Source organism: Drosophila innubila, chromosome X, assembly GCF_004354385.1.
Source record: "Drosophila innubila isolate TH190305 chromosome X, UK_Dinn_1.0, whole genome shotgun sequence".
Lineage (NCBI taxonomy): Eukaryota > Metazoa > Arthropoda > Insecta > Diptera > Drosophilidae > Drosophila > Drosophila innubila.
The window spans coordinates 15,979,751-16,002,369 of record NC_047626.1 but is presented as its reverse complement, the minus strand read 5'-3'; positions in this window follow the sequence as shown (position 1 = coordinate 16,002,369).

Below are 22,619 nucleotides of genomic sequence, written 5' to 3'. Positions count from 1 at the left end.
GCAACATTTGGGAAATGAAATGGATTATGTGCAGACATTTCATGTTTATTCGCTTTTCAGACATTTCGAATGGAATGGAAAACCCGAAAAGCATTAAAAAACTATTTGCCAGTTGGATTTTTTTTTTCTTACATTTTTTTTTTATTTTTTATTTTTTGTGTGTGGGCAATGTGAGTGTGTGTGTGTGTGTGTGTGTGTATGGCCTGAGGCAGTTGGCTGCCTACTTCAGGCAACGTTGTCGTTGTCTGCATCATTAATTTGCATTAATTCCAAATCAAGAAATGTGCGCAACGCTTTTCATTTCGTTTCCTTGAATCGAATTACAACAATCGAGCATATGTGTGACAGACAGCAGCGGAGCTGAAACAGGAACAGGAATAGGAACAGATACAGATACACAAACAGGAACTGGCATATACGAAATGCTGTCAAGGACTTCGAAAAGGAGCACGTCTTGTCAAGGCGTTGCCTAATGACATTTTTGAGGTTGACAGCAAAGGGTTTTCTTTATTTCTTACTTTCTTTTTTTTTTTCCCCCGACTACTTGCGGAAAACGCATACACTGATAAAAAAAATGTTCTAAAATCAAGATTTTGGTCTCAGAACTAAGATTTTTGGTCTAAAAAATGCGTCGAGAACATCAAATTCTTGAATTAAGAGAACACATCTTGATTTTAAGAACATTTTAAATAAGACCAAGTTCTTATTTTAAGAACAAATGTTCTTAAAATTAAAATCAAAAAATAAAATAAATGAAAATTACTTTTTATATTTATATTTTTTTATTTTTAAATTTCGATTTATTTATATTTTATTCTGTTTTAGTAATTTTATAAATGTTATTTTAATTTGTTACGAGTGGGATTCGAACCGCCGCCTACTGCTTCACAACTATAGCGGCCTCTCTAACCAGAGCGCCACGGTGCCATCATTTGTTTGATACGAAATAGTACCTATTTATACTTTTCTAACAATTTAAGATTTTTATTCTTATATTAAGATTTTAAGATTTTTTAGATTAATAATCTTAGTTTTAGTATTTTGGTCTTAAAATAATCTTATTTTAAGAACAAAATATTTAAGATGAATGTTCTTGATTTTAGAACTTGGTCTTTTTTTTCAGTGTATGACATTTGTTTATTTGCATCATTTACCTTGTTTGTTGTAGCTGAAGCTGAAGCTGAAACTGAAACTGGAGCGAGTTGAGTTAAGAGCGAACGCGGTAAAGTATGCTATGGCAAAAGTAAAGGATTATTAATGATGCCGCTGACAAGTGAAGTGGCAAAGTCGCAGCCTGCCCAGGGAAAAACAGCACATAACAAACGCTACACATTTTCCAGCCACAGACATCACTTCCACTTCCCTTTCCCCCCCTCCCCCCTCTACAGGGCCGTATGTGATTTATTGGCATTTGAGGCATTTAGCGTGCATTCTCGGCCTTCAGCTGGAGATTAGCATAAACCAAAGCCATTTCATTTGGCAACACAATTTGTAATATTGATTAATGCGTTGAGGACCATCGCCCCTGGGAAAATTTCCCGAAGCGTTTTCAGTTTATACACTGGTCCAACAAGTGCGTGAGCCAACCAATGTGTAGGTGCCTAACGACAAACCCCAACTCAGCGAGAGAGGGAGCGAGAGAGAGAGAGAGAGAGTGTGGCAGAGAATCATGCAACAGATACAAAACTAATGCAGTTCATTTTGTCCCTCTTTCCCTTTTCCAGTCTCTCTCTCTCTCTCTCTCTCTCTCTCTCTCGCTCCCTAACTGTGTTTGTGCCCCTCTTTTGTGGCACATTTGCATATGTACTACTCGCATATTCATAGAACGCACCATTTGCCATTCGGTGGCCGCGTGAGAAGTGCCGTGTCCTTGAAGAGCTCGATAATATCGCATTATGCACGGCCCCTGCACTCACCTAGCGTCCGTCATTCCCACTGCCTTCTGCCGTGTGGCAAGCGACGCTGTGGCAAGCGGCTCTGTGGCAGGGGCTGCTTATGCGCAGCTACGCATCGCCATCGATAGGGGCAACAAGTGTGAAGCCAAACAAAGCGACGCAGTGCAAAAATCTAAACGAAAACTCAACTCGACTTGAAAATACCATTTCAATATACATCCACCTTCATTTTTATAATGTAAACTACAGATTAGAATTGTATTTCATTTTTTGTATAATAATAACTTAAAAAAGGCAGTTAAATTTGATTCTCATAGTTATGTTTAAAAGCAAGCATTATATTTGATTTTTAGAATAAAATTCGTTAATTAGTTCAAGGTATTTTAAAATGTTAAAATTACAATAAATATTAAAAATTGTAATTTCATTTATTTAATAAATAATTTTAAAATTTATTTTATTTTATAAAATTATTTTAAAATACATGTATTTAAAAAATTATATTCGTTACAGTTACTGCAGATATCTTAGCACATTAAAAAATTCTAGCTAAATATCTTTATCATATTTCATACACTTTTTATCTTTTATGAAGTAATTCAATTAGCAATTTAATTTGAATGCTGGAATCAGACTTATTACAACATTTAATTATATATTTTCTACACTATATAACCAAGATGCATACTTAATTTCAGCAAAATATTTTAATCAGCATTGAGAAAGACATACTTTTGACTTCTGAGAAGTAATTTATTAATCATATTCAGATATATTTGACTTATATTTTAAAAATACATTTTTAAAAGTATTTTTTACAAAAAACTTTAAAGGGATTTCAGCTGAAAAATACATTATATAATTTGCATATATATCGAATTAAAAAAAATATTTCTCTATAAGAATGTCTCCATTGTCTGTTATTTTTGACCTCCTCTGCGAATGGCTTTTAAATTGGTTTTATTTTGTATTTATCATGAAATTTTTTTATTCAATATTAGATAGAAAACTCTTATTGTAAGTAAAGTACAGCTTGCTAAAGTTAGAGCAGCAACTGTAATATTAATATATATATATTAATTTCTTTCTTTATTTAATGAGAACTACATACAGTTGACCTAGAGTAATTTAAAATGTAAGATACAATTATTAAATATGGTTTTAAGTTAAAAATTAAAGTAATATAATAAAAATGAAAATTAAAACTGAAAACATTAAAAAGGTAATAAATTTGATTTTAAAAAGTAAAGAAAGCGCGATAAAATAAAAGTAGCAATACTGTTGGGAATTTATGAATAAATAAATATAAATATAAAGTAAAATTTAAAAAAGTTTAAGGATTTATATCAAGTTGACAGAGATTAACTTTAAAAAAAATTATAACTCGTATTTATTATGGTTTTCTGATATTAAAGTCACTATTTTTTATAGTTTTCATTATTATTATTTCATATGTTTTATATTTTGCACATTAGTTTTAATTTCTGGGTAGTTTCCCCTTTCAAGCTACCCGCTAGACTCGATTGGGTCTATGAAGTATGGCGAAAAACAAACAGCAGACAGGTTCAACATGCTCATTATTAACTACTAAATAACAGCGGCAAACAGAGTTGGTTGTGGTGGGCGGGGTAGGTGGAGGAGGAGGGGAAGGGGGAGGTGGAGGTGGGGCAGGTGAAGTTGCAGTCGAAGTTGTTGGCAACTGTTGCAAACGGCCGGCATATGCACACGCTTCAACATTTGTATCTCATAGATACGCAGCGGCAGCAACACACGTAGGCCAGGCTAAATTGTTGGTTGGGGGCAGAGTCAAGTTGGCTCGACTAACGGTGCATTTTGCTATGCAGCGCGCAAGACTTTTGCCCAACAACAACAGCAGCAACAACAATAACGACGACCTTTTCAAGCCCGAAGCGCCTCGTTTTATCAGCGCTTGGTAAATCTGCAGCGTCGCGTCGCCCACCCCACCCCTCTTATGCTGCCACTGCTCCCCTGCCCCACTCCCCCACTCCCTCCATCCACTGCCACTCCCCAAAAGAGCTGAGAGCCCTTGCAACGGCTGCACTTTGCATTTTGCCATTGCACTTGCTGTTGGAAATTAATTTTCGTGCAACAGCCGGAGCTCTAGAACAATAGACAAACAGTCGCGGCGACCGCTTCAAACAACGACTACAACTTGTAGATAACTTCCCCCTTACCCCTTTCCCCTTCACTTCGCTGCCTCCTACCAAGCTTGTTGCAAGCACCAGTCCCAGAGCAAACCAATGCATAGTTTTTGGGGCGTCCACACATACTCGCACACTCGCACACTCGCACACACACAGTACTCAATAAAACTCGATGCGAAATTCACACACGTATTAAAGTGCGCGTGCTCGTTGTTTGTGGCTTTTCTCGTTGTTGTTGTTGTTTTTTTCGAGTGCTTGGCCAAATAAAAAGCAAACTACTTACAAGAGGTTGCCGCAGGTCTTGTCGTAATCGTAATCGTAATCGTGCTCGATCTTGATCACAGTCTCAATCCACTTGGTTCCGTCTTTCGGCCTAACTGTAGTCAACTCTGCCTCTTGCCACATCTCTGCCAATCTACGAGTATTCAGCTATTTCTTGTGGGTGGAGCTTTATAGATTGACCTGTGATTTTCTCACTGCAAAATTGGCCAGCTTGTCCATTATTATTCAAGATATCAGCTGCAGATTATATAGATAACATATGGTATATTTTGGGCAACATTGCAAATATCCAAAGTAGAAAATTTTTTGAAATTTGTATAATGTTTATTCCAAATATTACTTTCATAATAAATAAAAGTTAACTGGATTTCAAAAGCTTATAATATGGAAAATATTCTTCAACACTTTTTGTTTCCTCGAATCGGTCAATAAAGTGTGAAAATAAGAAAATATTACATTTTTAAGAATAACCTATAAGTTTTAAACTTAATAGCATATAACCTTGAAGATAATGAACATTTTGAAATGAGATTATTTAGACAATTCAACAACTAAACAAAACCCATTTGTTTTATGATTTAAATTTTAATTTCAAAAAGTTTCTATTTTCTGTAATTTAATCTGTTCTAATTTTTTGGTGCTCATTAAACAATTATACATTTTCAATACTAAACTTTAATTTTACCACGTTTAATTTTATAATAAAAATATACTATATACATTTTTTTTTGGAACATTGGATATGTTTTTTATAGCCGGTCGCTCTGAAATGAATAAGCTATTCATGATTTAATTTCCAAAATTTTTTTGATATTATTGTATATTTTCTAAGGAAGAAATTGAGAAGAGCTATAATTCTTTCAATTAATTTATAGATATATACGTCAAGACTTTCTTTTATTGAATTAATTACGAAATTTAAAATGTTAAGTACCTATATATGTATTAACAGATTGTAGATGCTATACATAAATCAGGGAATAACACCATAACCGGTATAGGAACCGTTAACCGAAACTAACCGTTTCTTTTTTAGTACCGAAACTAAAACCGTAACCGAAATTAAGTCTCTTACAAGAACCGAAAATCGAAAATCTTGTACCGGTACGATTGTTGTAAAGTGGCTAGTTTAAAGAGTTGACCAACTTAAAACTATCATAACTTGAAGAAACCTGACCCAATTTCAATTTGGAATGTCATTTTGATCATGATTTGGCCTCTCAATTCATTCTGCATTTAAATTTTCTTCATTTAGAAAACTTAATTATTTTCGAGCAAGACTCGATTTTGATGGTAAGGGTCCCCCCTTTGAAATTTTGAAAATTCAAAATTTTAAATCTCAAGTTTTCACTTTAAATCAACTCCTTATAGCGTAATTAGTATAAAACAACACTTTAAACTTGATTCTGAGACCTTTCATTTTTATGTGAAAAATCATGTGAAATTGAACAAAAATTTGGACTTGTAAAGTGGCTAAATCCGCAGTCTGACCAACTTTAGACTGTTATAACTTGATCAAAACTGAGCCGATTTTCAAGCGGAATGTCATTTTGGTCTTGATTTGGCCTCTGAATTCATTCGGCATTCAAATTTAATTCATTTAGAAAATTTAATTATTTTCGACCAAGACTCGATTTTGATGGTAAGGGTCCCCCCTTTGACATTTTGAAAATTCAAAATTTTAAATCTCAAGTTTTCACTTTTAATCAACTCCTTATATCGTAATTAGTATAAAACAACACTTTTAACTTGATTCTGAGGACTTTCATTTTTTTGTAAAAAATCATGTGAAATGGAACATAAATTTGGACTTGTAAAGTGGCTAAGTCCGCAGTCTGACCAACTTCAAACTGTCATAACTTGATCAAAACTGAGCCGATTTTCAAGCGGTATGTCATTTTGGTCTTGATTTAGCCTCTGAATTTATTTTGCTTTCAAATTTTATTAAATAAATTATTTCTATAATATGAGCTTTAAATTTCGTAATATTCCCTGAGTTTTCTTACAACTAACATCCATCGCATTGAGTTAGCTGTATTACTTTGTTCTAGATCAGTGATGTCCGAAAGGAGATTATAAAATATGTTTTCCAATCAATGTGATAAGGAATACACATTTTGGACACCATTGTTCCAGATGCTTTGATAATGTTTTCACAGTTTTGGTTTGCAGTTGTTCAACATTGAATTGATTTCATTTTTATAAACATAATAAACCGAACTATAACTAAAGAACAGAGAAAGGAAGATCAGCTGCCGTTGGCCAAGATTAACATATGAAAACGAGTTGATGAAACAGCTCCAAACAAGGTTCGCCCATTTCCCATTAGCAAAAAAGAAAAACGCATTCAGTAGCTGAAGATCAATCAATACAGTTTTTTGGTATGTAAATGATGAGAGACCGAGAACTGAGAACTGAGACCTGAGACCTGAGCTGAGATCTTGAAATTCCAGCGATCACAACCTCGATCTGTGCCTGTCAGTGCGTTATTGAGACTTTTTGAGTTATGAAAAGTAACTCAGTTGCGCCCAGTGCCTTCTGCATTTATAATTATGAGAAAAATGCTGGCCATGGGCAAAAACTACAATATACAATTTGTGGATGGCCCAGGGGGAAGAAAGGGAAGGCTGACAGAGACGGGCATTTACCATCTGCACCCATTAGGAAGAACAGCTTTGCATGAAATTTTCGTTTCATTTGAAATGAACGAAAATAATGAAAATAAATAATATCCGTTGCATTGATATGTAAATTTATCGGTCGCTGCGAAGGTGAAGACGCACACGGAAATCTATTGAAAGCAAAAGGCAATAGCAAAAAAATAAAAAGATAAAGTAAAGGTGAAGGTAAGGGTAAGGGTAAGGGAAATCAACCCTCAAACAAATTCAGATTATGATTATGCAAATGTCGAACTCTCGATTCTCGATTCTCGATTCTTCACTCTCAACTCTTAACTCACAACTCCCGAGTCTCAATTCTCAATTCTTGTCTGGCGGCTGCAAGATCCTCAAAAGGGTTGAAAGGGTTGATTTCTGTTCGAATGAAAGGATCACCTTTTGCTCAAATTTGCCAAAAAATTGAATTAATTGTGCGCATTGTGCGATTTGCGACATTTGAAGTGGCATTTGCGGTAATTGATAGGAGTTGCCATATAAATCTCAATACCGAAGACTGAATTACATACAGAACACAGTTTGCGGAATTTGGAATCCTGTCAAAAGGATCGATTTGTCTCATTGTATTCCCTTGGCGATTTGTGCGAAAATTTGCTAGCCAAAAGAATGCAAAGTTGGCTAAACAACGAGATTGTATTGCACTTTTATTTTGTTTCTCCTTTCTCACAATGAAAGGGGTGAAAGTTGAAACGGGTGGTCGAAGGGCAATTGCAGAGCACGTGTGTGCTTGTAATGGAGAAAGGATCAATGCTAAATTTTTGCATTAACTTTCATTGTAATTTGCATTGTTTGCCATTTACAATATCTGTCATTCTCTCATTTAAAGAATGTCAGGGATTACTTAAAGGCTGACCATAATTAAGTAAAAAAATAGATGTAAAGGGTAGTCATGTGCAGCTAAAAAGTAGTCTTTAAAATTGAAAAAGATCTGTTTAATCCCAATATAAACAAAAAATGAAACTGATTTCAAAAATATATATATAACACATATCTTTAATAAATACTTAAAGCCACGAGCATTTAATCAATCATTGTGTATTTTTTTATGTTTTATAATTTGTTTGATATTTTCTTAAAAGCTAAGTCTTATGTAATTTTGACATTATTGACATATTGGAAACTAAAAAGCCATTTTAAAATAATTTTATAAAGTCTGTGAAATCATTTAATGAAAGCAATTGTTTTTTGTGTAGTAATATAAGAAAACATAGATAAGTTCCAAAATAGTTTTTTTTTAATAATATTTTTATAAAGCACATAATTAACTTTAAGTCGGAAAAGCTAAGTGTAAGATTAAAATAATGCCGCATAGTCTTTATGTTTCTTAAAAACTTTTTTTCTGATCTACCCATTAAAATGACACTTTATTATACAAATATTTTTTGTTTCCATCGTTCTTTGCAAAATTTTAAATTTTTCAGATTATAATTTTTCAAAAAAACACATTTTAACCTCTGTAATAATATTTTATATATAATGAAAACAGTTTATTGCTAGGATAAGAACTTCTGATTACAAGTATATTAAAAAAAAAATTGCCGTTGCTTATAACTGAAATGTTATGGTTGGATTATATTTCAAAAAAATGTTTCGGCTGAGTTAATTTCAAATAAACTAATTTCAATAAAATGCATATTAAATAAATAATTATCTTGCATTAAAAAATGTCATTTATTTAATCTTTTTGATAAAAAAAATACATATGAAATGTAATTTTAATGATATGTATATTAACTTTTCGTATTAACTGCAATATATTAACTGTTTTCATTAGCCAATCGACTTGTTTTCAGTCACCCCAAAGGGCAAGTCTCACAGTATAAAAAACCGCCACCAAGTCATTTGTTGGCCACACTTGACCACGTCAAGTCAAAGGAGGGCTAAAACACACACACAGACACACACACACACACACTACTGTTCATATAAAATGCTAATTTATAACTAAAACCGATCTATTAACTTGAATGTCAAAATAAACGCGACCAACCCTCGAACAAGAGAATTCATGGCCAGTTGCCAGTTGCCGAGTTGCTGAGTTGGCCGTTACCGAGTTGGCCAAGTCCAGTGAGAGTTACAGGCAATTGGCGGGGCCTATACTCTTGGTATATGGTAGAGTATATGCCACCATTGGGTGTCATTTGATTAGCATAATGCAACTATAAACGTGCTATAGCTTATTTTTACCAATAGCCAAAGCCTATATCGAGTGTGAGCAGGTAAAGAGAGTGTGAGAGAGAGAATGGTAAGAGACTGTAAGGGAGGAAAAGGGAAAGGAAGGTAGGGAAGGCGACTCGCTTCAGTTGGGCAGTGGCCAGTTGACATTGCCTGATATACACATTAAGCGTATTTTATTAGTGTAAATGTTGACGTTCGGTTATTTGTTTGAGCCATGAACTGACTGTTGGCCTGGCCAGGTGGAAATGCCAATAGAAATTGAAATGGGTATGGAAATGGCTACGGATATGGATATGGATGTGAATGTGGATGTGAATGTGAATGTGAATGTGGATGTGAATATGGAAAGTTGAGTTGCCACTGTAATTTGAATATTTATTACATTATTAGCGCACGTTCTCTTTGACATTTACAGTTCTTGTACCTCTCCTTCCCACTCTCCCACTTTTTCCATATGCTTTCTTTTTAGACCCTGTACTTAAAAAAAAGTCCAATGGTCTATTGGGTTTGTTTTAACAAATATATGCGTAACAGGCAGAAGGAGGCGTGGCAGACCCTATAAAGTATATATATTCTTGATCAGCATCAATAGCCAAGTCGATATACCTATGTCCGTCTGTCTGTCTGTCTGTCTGTCTGTCTGTCTGTCTGTCTGTCCGTCCGTCTGTATGAGCGCCTAGATCTCAGAGACTATAAGAGATAGAGACACCAAACTTGGTATGTAGGTTCCTCTATATTGCAAGCAGATCAAGTTTGTTTCAAAATTCGGCCACGCCCTCTTTATCGCCCACAAATCAAAAAAAAAATTTCATATCCAAATTATAAGAACAATTTAAAAGCTAGTGACATCAAATTTGGTATGTAGATTCCTCTATCTTTCAGGCAGGTCAAGTTTGCTTCTTTTTTGAATCGGACTACTATATCATATAGCGCTCATAGGAACAATCGGTCGAAAATTAAGATTTAGTATGAAAAACTTTTTTGTTTTATGAGATATCTAAAGCAAACTGATACAATAAGCATATGACTTGGTTTTATACATCCTGTCCAAAGTTGGTTCAAATGGGACCACTATATCATATAGCTGTCATAGGACCGATCGAGTGAAAATCAAGTCTTAGTATGTACAACTTTTTTGTTTTTTGAGATACGGTAACCAAACTGATTAAATATGCATAACAATTGGTTTTATATATCCTGTCCAAAGTTAGTTCTAATCGGAGCACTATATCATATAGCTGTCATAGGACCGATCGGGCGAAAATCAAGTCTTAGTATGAAAAACTTTTTAGTTTTATGAGATATCGTAACCAAACTAATAAAATATGCATAACAATTGGTTTTATATATCCTGTCCAAAGTTGGTTCAAATCGGAGCACTATATCATATAGCTGTCATAGGACCGATCGGGCGAAAATCAAGTCTTAGTATGAAAATCTTTTATGTTTTATGTGACATTGTAACCAATATGATAGAATAAGCATTTAAGTTAACTAAATATTTTTCAATTTTTTCCATTATTAGTTTTTGCCATATTAAGTACGGGGTCTCCGACAGTCGAGTATGCTCGACTGTAGCACCGGCCGACTAGTTTTTTTTGGGGATGGATTTTCATAAAAGCCCCAGGAGCAATCGAGTCCCTTGATGGGCCATGCCCATTGGTTTTATTGAGCCAGTATTAGGCGCTAGACTCATTAAGGCCAAAAAGGCAAGCAACTTGGCTGTTAATTGCGACCAGAACTGGGCTTGGCTCTGACTCTTTTACCCCCAAGCAGCAGCAGCTCAACTCATTCCCATTTCCATTCCCATTCCCATTCCCACTGTGCCGATTCCGCTGTACACTCTCCGTCCCTCTTCGACTACTGGCTTATCACTCGCTTTGCATCTTTGTCATCTTTTCAGCTGCCACAGTCAGTTGTTATTGTTGTTGTTGTTGTTTTTTTTTTTTCATCAGATCATTTGTTTTTTTCATAGTGGTTGTGCGTCTTCTGCTCGACTGCTGAGCTCAGCTCGACTTGTTCGCCAGCTACGTGATCACCCATAAAGGTGTAATAATTTTTATTAAGTTCACTTCTGCCTCCACTCTCGATCCCTCCTTATGACTTATGCGTGCGCTGCATTTCTACAGATGACGATGAGAATCTTTACGCAGAATTTCCGACTCTCTTGAATTAAGCTACAAATTCAACATCAACTTCAATTTCAGCTTGAACTTCAGCCTGATGCTGCCATACGATGAAGCTTTGGCGACTCAAATCAACTCGCAACTTACGACATCAAGCGACAGGCACGTGTCGGCATTTTGTTGTCATCCTCATCCCCATCATCATCATCATCATCATCATCTTCATCATCATCATCATCATCATTATCAGCATTGTTGTCGTACAATTGTTTGGCTATCGATTGGCGTCCATTTGCTCATCCAACTTCGCGATCAACGTGCGTCCGATAACATCCAACTTACTCAACTTTTGCTCCACAAGCAACACAATAATTCTTTATTTTATTTTTTTTTTTTTCAAGATTGTAAGCAGTTCCAAAACAAACTCACAGCTGCTTGACACGTTCTCTTCTTACGTTTGTGAATCTTCAAGTAATTAAACCTAAATCAATTTCAAGGTCTTCTTTTAGGCAATTCCTTATGAGAGTTCAACATTTTTATGGTATGTTTTATTGTTTTAAGTCTGCATTAAGTGAAGATATGTTCTGCTGTTTTTTCTCTTTTTCACTCGCTTAAGAAAACAAACTTCGGTTTTTTTCCTATTTTTTTAACTGAAAATTTTAAAGAAAATAGTAAAAATCATTCATTCATTCGCATACTATTTATTGAGACTGTTACTTTTAAAATGATTAATTTCAGTAGTTGTAAAAAAAAAATATTAAAATATATATAGTAAAAAAAAAGTTGGATAAATGATTAGTGTTAAAAAAAAATTGTAAGTTACTTTGAATTTAATGGCAACTGAATCTATAAAAAAAATAATTTATTTATTCCTAGTGTTACAAGTAAACTTACTTATAATTTATAGCACTAAACGCTTTTACTTGTGGTTTGCTTATATTAAATAAACAAGTAAAAGTAGTATTAAAAGTACTATAAACTAATATTTAATTACTCTATTTATATATTCATATTAGTCTTATTTATTTATTCATTTATAATTTATTTTAATTATAAATTTTTTATTTATTTATTTTATTTAAGACAAACAATTATAATTTAGCTGATTTGCTTATTCAGCTGGTTTGCTTATATTAAATAAACAAGTAAAAGTAATATTAAAAGTACTATAAAATAATATCTAATTACTATATTTATATATTTATATAAGTCTAATTTATTTATTCATTTATTATTTATTTTAGTTATAAATTTTAATTTCTTTATTTTATTTAAGACAAGCCATTATAATTCAGCTGATTTGCTTATTCAGCTGGTTTGCTTATATTAAATAAACAAGTAAAAGTAATATTAAAAGTACTATAAAATAATATCTAATTACTATATTTATATATTTATATAAGTCTAATTTATTTATTCATTTATTATTTATTTTAGTTATAAATTTTTAATTTCTTTATTTTATTTAAGACAAGCCATTATAATTCAGCTGATTTGCTTATTCAGCTGGTTTGCTTATATTAAATAAACAAGTAAAAGTAATATTAAAAGTACTATAAAATAATATCTAATTACTATATTTATATATTTATATAAGTCTAATTTATTTATTCATTTATTATTTATTTTAGTTATAAATTTTTAATTTCTTTATTTTATTTAAGACAAGCCCTTATATTTCAGCTGATTTGCTTATTCAGATGGTTTGCTTATATTAAATAAACAAGTAAAAGTAATATTAAAAGTACTATAAAATAATATCTAATTACTATATTTATATGTTCATATTAGTTTAATTTATTTATTCATGTATTATTTATTTTTTAATTCTTTATTTTATTTAAGACAAACAATTATAATTCAGCTGAAATATTTCTGAAACATGATTTCGAATTCCCTTTCTATCCCCTGCCATAAAGTAAGCATATGCACGTAAATGTCTAAATTCAACTCGTATTATCGCTCTAAATTCTTGTCGTGGGCACAACAACAAACCTTATAACAACAACTGGCAACATGAACAACGCACCGTCAACTTAACCCCATTTAACACTTGTGTGAGCAACACCCCCGCAATAGACACACAGGGGTAAGAAGGGAGGGAAGGGGGGAAGGAGGTAGGAGGTAGGAAGGGGTGGCTTGTTATCACCTTTCAATAATAAAATGCACATGACCAATTGGTGGTAACGGCAATTCATGGCGTTGGCCAAGTCAAGTTGGCCAAGCAGCTAAGCAGTTGACTTGGCCAAACGAGCGCTAGAAAAATGACTTCAATTAACTGTTCGTTCAGCTGACCAGTGACTAACCAAAATGGTTGGCCAACTCGGACAGGACACGCACAGGGACAGAGGGTCGCAGGGTCGAAGGGTTGAAGGGTCGCAGGAGGGTCGCAGTTTGGCTTTGATCACTTCAAAGGGGTTGGACAGCGCGAGGACCAAAATCGAAGCAAGGGCGCCATCTAGCGGGGTACACTAAAACTAAACTACTCACACTACTAATTCAGCTAGTGTGCGAGTGTGCGAGTGTGTGTGTGTGTGTGTGTGTGTGTGCTCCCTGAGCTGTGGAGCTGAATGCGAGGGCTTATCGATTCGCATAAATTAATTTTCATTTCAAACGAATACGAATGTGAATGTGAATGTGAATACAACGAATAAAGTCAACGACGGCTGTGCGGCATTTTTATACTAATAACAACAACAGCAAATACTAACGATAATGGGCAGGTACATAACTACACACACACACACACACACACACACACACAAATACACACACATCGTGAGTTTGCATATAGCGCCAATATATGACGAAAGCGCCTCCGCTGCCGCCGTCGCTGCCGCCGTCGTTGTCGTCGACGTCGCACATTGCATGTGAAAACTCATTCGTTACCTTTGTTAAAAAGGCCAAATTTTGCGGCGACGCGACGGGCAACGACGACAGCGACAAACGGCAACGAAGCTGCTGGCACAGTGGGGCAAACTCCATTAAACTATTTGCTGTTCGAAAAGTTAATCATGAAAGTATTTGGACAAAATTAAAGTTCACATATTTGCTCCTCTAATTTTAAAAATTATTTAAATTCAATAAAAACTAATTATTGTATTTATTTAAGATCCATTTCATATCATAAAAAATATGTATAATGATATTAATATTAAGCTAATTGCTATTCGAAAAGTTTATCAGAAAGTATTTGGACAAAATTAAAGTTCACATATTTGCTTCTCTTATTAAAAATATTTAATTTCAATGAAAGCTAATTATTGCATTTATTTAAGACCCATTTCATATCATAAAAAACATATATAATGATATTAATATTAAACTATTTGCTATTCGAAAAGTTAATCAGAAAGTATTTGGACAAAATTAAAGTTTACATATTTGCTTCTTTAATTTTAAAAAATATTTAAATTCAATGAAAACTAATTATTGTATTGTATTTAAGATCCATTTCATATCATAAAAAATATATATAATGATATTAATATCAAACTATTTGCTATTCGAAAAGTTAATCAGAAAGTATTTGGACAAAATTAAAGTTCACATATTTGCTTCTCTAATTTTAAAAATTTTTAAATTCAATGAAAATTAATTATTGTATTTGTTTAAGATCCAGTTCATATAAAAAAAAAACATATATAATGCTTTGCAATAAAAATTGTGTAAATTTGTTATTTTGTCAAAGCACTTTCGTGTCTAACTGTAGATAGATTGTTAATGATATCGATAGTATTGGCTTGACTCGTGCCGCAATCGACTTTGACTTTAGTTAATTAAATTTTGCTATTACCGAGTATAATTTATAACCATTATAATAAAACAATGAATAGTAAAATTTAAATGGACAATTTTCAAATCAAGCTTTTTTCTCCCACATTTTTTCTTAAAAAACAAAATTTTTGTAAAAAATTAAAAAAAAAAAATAAAACAAAAATACTTAAAATATTTCAGTTGTAAAGAAAATTCGAAACTCTGTATAAATGAATATCTTTTATAGCTTTAAATGAATATAAAATAATAGGGGATATAACGTACAACAATAATAAAATAGACAATTTTAACTTTGCTTTTTAAAGAAATGCTTCCTAAACTAAACTAGGAATATGCGAATAAAAATGCATTTCAGCCCACTGTGCGGCGCTGGGCAACGGCATGTGAAACGCATTCAATTCATATGCAAAGCTACACAGACACTCATGGGACATATGTACATATGTGAGTGTGTGTATGTAAATGTATATGTAAGTACATACATTCTCATGTATAACTTTGTATATGGTATAAACTTGACTAAAAGGACTCGAGGGAGATATTAATCTAGTTTTTTTTTTTCTTTCATTCTTTTTGGTACGCGCCAGCAAGCAGCCAAAGCCAAAGCCAAAGCCAACGCAAATGCCAAAAGCTGAAGCCGATGCCGAAGCCGAAGCCAAAAACGTTTCATTCGCTTCGTTCATTATTATTACCAACTATTCGCGGTTGTTGTTGTTGTTGCTTTAACCTGATACCGAAACCGAAAACTGAACGGAACCCAAACTCAAACACACACAACACACACAACACACACACATACACACACACACTTAGACGTCGTCATTTTCACGAGTTTTCAGCTGCTTTTCATTTTCATGGCAAAGGCTTTTCTCTCAGTTGTTGCCTTTTGTTTTGGCTCCTTTCAGGCAACGCGCTCTTTACTTTTATTGTTAACATGCAATTCATTTATTAATAATATTCATATGTCAGTGGTGCATGTGTAAACACCCAACCAGCAACCAGCAACCACCCAATTTTCCCCACCTCCACCACCCATCTGCTGCCTGTTTTGACCATATTTGTGGAGGGTTGCCGTTGGCCAGTTTTGGACCTTCTCATACGCTAATATCATGGGTTAGTACTAGGTAACATGTCAGTAACATTTAAATGTCTTTAGAGTTCCCAACAAGTATTTATGTACTTAAATATGAGTAAATATGTATGTAATATCCTTGCAGACATATTTATCAAAGTCTGTCAAATTGTTAAAACTTGCAGTTTGTGCTGCTTTTCGATGTGGCTTAATATTTTCATAAAACTAATTTAATCCAGTTGTTTCCCATCGCTTTTTCAATATTAAAAATGTCTTGTAATAATCCTGATTTAAAAAAAAAATTGGTGGTGTACTTTATTCAAATGTGTTGTGAAAAGTTTTTAGAATATAATTGTAATAAAATTACAGTCCAGATCTTTACTCCATTTCTCAATATGACATATTTAAGTATATACAAAAATCTAATAAAAAAAAAAAAAATTTTTAAAGAAACTCATGAGGTTAATTACCACACATATATATCAACCAATAAACTTCTAAGTACCTAATAAAATCTGTTGAAATCTACAAGTGAGATCAACAATATTTCAAGTATAATTGCTTTCGATTCGTTGAATTGTAATTGTCTTCAGACGAGTAAATATTAAGAGCTGTATTATGTGTCATATGAGGGTTTCTTTTGCTTATATGTATATATGTATTATAGTATGTAGTTTTAGTTACGGATGGAGCGTCCACCTCAGGCAGTGTGTGAACAAATATAATATTTTGTAATAAAGTTGTACACAGGTTTAATTAACTTCACACGTTATATATGCAATGGCCCCAAAAAAATAGCCCAGACCCTATGTGAAGGGATGGCCGGAGGAGAAAGGGGGCTTGGTCTGATCTGGCCATAGCTGTGAACGGTTAGCTTCGGTTATAGCCGTCCCGCTTCAACACACAACATTCATAATTTAACGAGTTTAATTTGAAAAACCTTTAAAGGTAATTAACGTATATTTTTGGCAGTTTTATTGCATGTTTTGTTGCTCTTGCCGCTGAATGTTTCTTCTTTTTTTTTTTTTTTTAATTTTAAAATTTTTTGTTTTCTCGCCTTGCATTGGTTGAGTAATAAGACAACTAAGCACATACAAACGTACACACACACACACACACACACAACAAAAGTTAGTATATAAAAAACGAGCACATGAGATTCATATTTAGCCGCTGTATTTGTTTTATTTGATGTTGCCAAGCGTTAGTCAGTCAGCCAGCTCGGAGAGTATTTAAAAAATTACTTAATTGTTGTCATAAACTGTCCGACGACGGCGAAGTTGAAGTTTAAGTGGCTAAGCGCACTTACTACAGTCGCTGCAGTATGTTCTCAGCCACTAAGTGCACAAAATATGAGGTGGAAACAGAGAGTATTACCAAAATTATAATTTTGGTTTGATAAAATTATATATTTGTTGATATATTCAAATTTATTTATAAACTTTTTATAATATATATATAAAATTCTCATTTGATCTATCCCCATTTCAACTAACTTCAGACGATTTATATTGGCACTCACTGTACTCTTTAAGCCATACGCTGAAGTTCAAGTCTCAGGCCCACAGTGAAAGAAAAAACGAAAAAACCAAAAAAAGATGCAGCAACAACAACAACAACAGCAATAATAAAAATAATAATAATAACAATACTAAAGTTGACAGCTAACAAAACAGTAATCATAATAATAACTGAAAACTGGTTGTTAATAATAATATTTTATTATTATTGCATTACTTGGTAATGATTAATCTGGAAGCTTGTTTAAGTTTCGAGTGAGAGAGTGAAAGAGCGACAGAGAAAGGGGAAGTGTAAGAATGAGACGAAGATAAAATACTTATACATATGCAAGATATATCTGTAGATGATCTTTCTCTTCTCCGTGATCATTTTGAAATCTCAAACTCTCGATGTATAAGTAAAAATATTTTTTAATGGAGAAATCTATATATGTACATTTTCCAGTAATGTTAAATTTTCTAAAGATTTCCTATAACAATTGGAATCTCTTTTATAAGCTTTAGTGACGCTTCATTAAACGATGCATAACTAAATTAAAGAGCTTGATTTCTTTAATGGATCATCTCTGATAATAACATTAATACCATGTTCATTAGATCAGCTGCACAAATTTTCCTGTAGTTTCAATTAGTTGTTTGCTTGTAAGGAATGCGGGATTCAGGCTGCAGTTTCTCGTTATATTTCAGTGTCTTTTTATTTATTTCTTTATTTAGTTTTGGGGGTAGGTACATTTGTGTATATTTTGAATTGCATCATAAATTCAATTCAAATAAAGTTGAATTCACATTCACATTCACATTCACTTACTCATCCAAGCACATACTCGTACGTTGGAATCGTGCTCGGACTGATCTTAATTGAAATTTTGTGATCTTGCCTTTCAGAAAATCATCGTTTATCGTCGTATATTCGACACAATTCAGCTCCGTTCTGTTTGTTTTGCGTTTTAATCAGGAAGTTTTTAATTGCGTCGTATGTTTCAACTGCCAGCTAACCATATCATCAAAAATATAGCCCCTGTCTCTCTCTCTCTCTCTATACCGCCTTCTCCTTCCCTGGTAAACCCCATTGAGCTACTGCTAAAGCCGAAACCCGCCCGAAAGCCAACCCATTCCACTTCACTCCGCCCTCTGCGTGTGGCGTCATTTAATTGAATTATTTCGAACGACTATAATAATAACAACAACAACAACAACAACAGCAGCAGCAGCAGCTGCAAAGACTACAACAACAAGAGCATTGAAAAAAATTCGTCAAGAAATCAAAAGATTTTTGCTCAGTGTTTGTTTTTTTTTGTTTTTTTTTTTGCCTGTCGTGTATATAATTAATTTTTAATTTGACTCGCAGAAATTGGGTAATAAAAATTGTAAATTGTAGCAACAGCAGCAGCAACCCACGCCCCCTTGCCCCTCCCCGTCAGACCGCGCTTTTCGATACCCTGGTCAGCCACAAGGCAACCAAAGCGACAGAAACTAAGCAAAAAACGTGACTAGAAGATACCCTGCAGAAGGCATATTTTAGCTGATATGAAGGCTCGACATGGATACTAAGATACAAGATACTAAGCATCTGATATAAATGCTTGCAACTATATATGTTACATTTACCGAACATAAAACTCTTTTTTCGGATCGGAAGTATATTCTTTCTGCTTATAAATCAAACTTTATGCCTTTTTTTTAATGCATATACTATAAAAATCGAAATTAAAATTAAAATAATGCGATGAAATCAAAAGAACAAACCAATTTTACATGAATATATGGCAAACAAAAAGTTGTCTAACGGTTTGCTGATAAAAATAAATTTAATATTAAGTTAGGTATGTTGTGTCCAAATTTCAAGATCACACGTCAAACGGCTTGGCCTACACAATGCTTAGTGAATGAATCAGGTCAAACAATTTTATATAGATAGGTAACTCTTACTAAATATCAAATATGTATTTATCTCATAAATAATCTCAGATTTCAAAAGATGAATTTGACCAGTAATATATTTCTTACTCATTCAAGAATCGTGGATACCCTTCGGCACCTGTCAAGCTGATTACATGGTGTTTATAAAGAAAAGCGTAAAGAAAACAGTTGCCATCTTTTGTTTGATTTGCCTTTTGCACCCTTTTACCGCTGCCTATGCCTTGGCCTTTGGTGTTCTGCATTGTTGTCCTCTCGCTTGCGCAGGTTAACTAGCTGCATCTCTTTCCCACACTGTTCAATGTTTAATTTTAATTTGTATTTTTATTTTGTCGATTTCTTTGCCTTGGCATGTTTCTTTTGTTGTTGCTTTGCATTATTCACAATTCACAGCAAACATAAAAAAAGTAAACAGCGACGTTTTTTTTTTTTTTCATTTTCCCCCTTTTTTTATTTTTGTTAATTTTTAAACAAGGCAAGACCCCCCTTCCACCTGAAACGGCCGTCGCCAGCTGCTGTTGTCCAGCACGCAAAAATTATTATAATTTCCTTCTGGCTGTTACCCGTTTTGGTTATAATTTTTTTCTTCTCCTTTCAGCCCCCCCCCCCAACTAACTCCAACTACCCCCTTTGGATCGCTCCGTTACTTACGCCTTTGACTTTACCCAGTAATCGCCTTCGATATCCCTCGACTTCGACTTCGACTGCGACTGCGACTTCTGACTTCAACTTCGAACTTGCGACGGACCATCGTCAGCAAGTTTTCCGTGTCCTCAATGAGCAAAAATTTGTTTCTATCCTTTTTTCCTTATTTTTTTTTTGTGTTGCTGTCCCAAGACATAGGAAAATCAAAGGCTGCAACGCCGTCGTCCTTCGATGCCTTTTCGCCCGCCCGTCTCTTCCCACTTAGCTTGTGGCTTCTACGTCTGTTGCGACCGCAGCCAAACACCGTCAACCATTTACTCTACTTGCTGTTATTGTTGTTACAGCTTTGTGTTGTTTCTTTTTTTTTTTTTTTTGAATATTCATAAACTTTCAATATTTTTTACTTTTGCCCATTGGCTGTGTATCTACAATGCAAAGTATGGAGCATTTAAAGTGAGCTATGCACAAGAAATAATGTGCAAAAAAAGAGCTTCTTCGATAGATCTATACATTTGCCAATATATTATTACTAAATATAGAACAAATAGCAACATTTTAAAGCTAGGAATGTTTTTTTAGACTTTGCTGACTTCCTTGTGAAGTAGAATTGACTTTTAGTACGAAAATAGTTAGTGCCTTTCGAGATATTTGAAACAATCTCACAGAGTAACAGTTTGTTGTTCTGCTACATATAATCTGGGTAAAATCGGATTACTATAACATATCATACAGCTGCCATATAAAGGATCGGTTAACCATCAGCCTTTATTATAAAAAATGTTTTTTTCAACCAATCTTACAGTTTGTATGACTGCTATTGTGTTATATATCCATAGCAAATTTGCTTCAAATTGGTTCACTAACTCATATAGTTGCCACAGAAACGATCGGTCGAAAAACCACGTTTAATATGAAAAACTCTCTTATTTCTTAAGATATATCAACCAAACTCATAAATAGTAAATTTTTTATCGTCCTTTACAACTTGACCAAATTTTATTAAAATCGTACCACTATATCATTTAGCTGTCATAGGAACAATCGGTCGAAAATCAATATTTAGTACATTTTCATACAATCTGACCAAATTTGGTTGGAATCGGAGCACTTCTACCTATTTCTGTCTTTCTTTTTAACTCTTTCTGATTTTTTGTAGCACCTTCAGCTGTCGGCTATGCCTGTAGTTTCGCTTTGAGAACTTGTCTAAGATATTGTTACTCACGTCTCGCATTTTTTTCCTTATTAATTTTGGTGCAATTTTTCGCCCCTTTCGCTGGTTTTCCTTGCTGCTCGCCCCCTTTTCGCCCCAACTGCCAAGTGACGCCATTGTGGTGCCCTTCGTGTTGTTGTTGTTGTTGTTGGTGTTGTAATTGTAATTGTTGTCGTTGTTGTTGTTATTGTTGTTTATAGATATAGCTGCCTGCAGCTTATCGTAATTCATTTGCCGTTGTTTTCTTTGCTTTTCTTTAGAATTTTTCTACTTTCTTTTCTGGTTTTTTTTTCACTCCCTCTCTCTCTCTCTCTCTCTCTCTCTCTTTCAGTCTCTGCATATCTTGCAAGGCGGTCGGCATTAATTTCTATATTGAATCCTTTTTATAGACTGCCTTGGACCTGTGTATTCCTTGCCTTTGGCTTTTCCTTTGCCGTCAGTTGTCTGCCACGTCGGCAACTATCAACGGGAGACCTTTCTCAAAGTGGGGCGGAGGGGGGAGGGTGGGAGGGGGCTGGGGTTGGGGCTGCATTGCGTGTTGTGTATTTTCTTTCTCTTCTGCTTAAATTGCCGGTTAACCGATGATACGAAATACAATACGAACTGTATTTAAGTTCCCAGCAGAAACAACAACCACAACGACAAATGCAATTCAGAAAATGGTCAAAAGTAATTACATGATGCAATACTTGACTCAAAAAACTAGTTGGTTATATTGAAAGCCCCTTCTCTCTCTCTGCCTCTCTCTCTCTCTCTCTCTCTTTCTCGTTCTCTTCCTCTCTCTGCTTCTTGAATAGCTCAAAAGATCACAGCGACTACAACAAATGCTGCGGAAGTTGACATTAAACAAAGTCAAGAAAACAATACTCGAAAAAGCAAACGACAACAAACGAATTCAAAAAAAAAAAACAACAAATACATGGAAATGACAGCAACAAAAACTAAAGAAAAATTAAAACAAAAATATAAATACAATTAAATAAAGTGAGAAAGATAAAAAATAAAAGATAGAAAAGACATTTAACGCAAAATCTAGGAAAAAGCCGAGCCATGATATTTCTCTGCATCGCATACGATATCATTTCAGAGCAGACAGTTAGAGCTAACTTTTTATTTGCATACCCTAGCGGAAGGTAGTCTTGACTAGACAGACAACT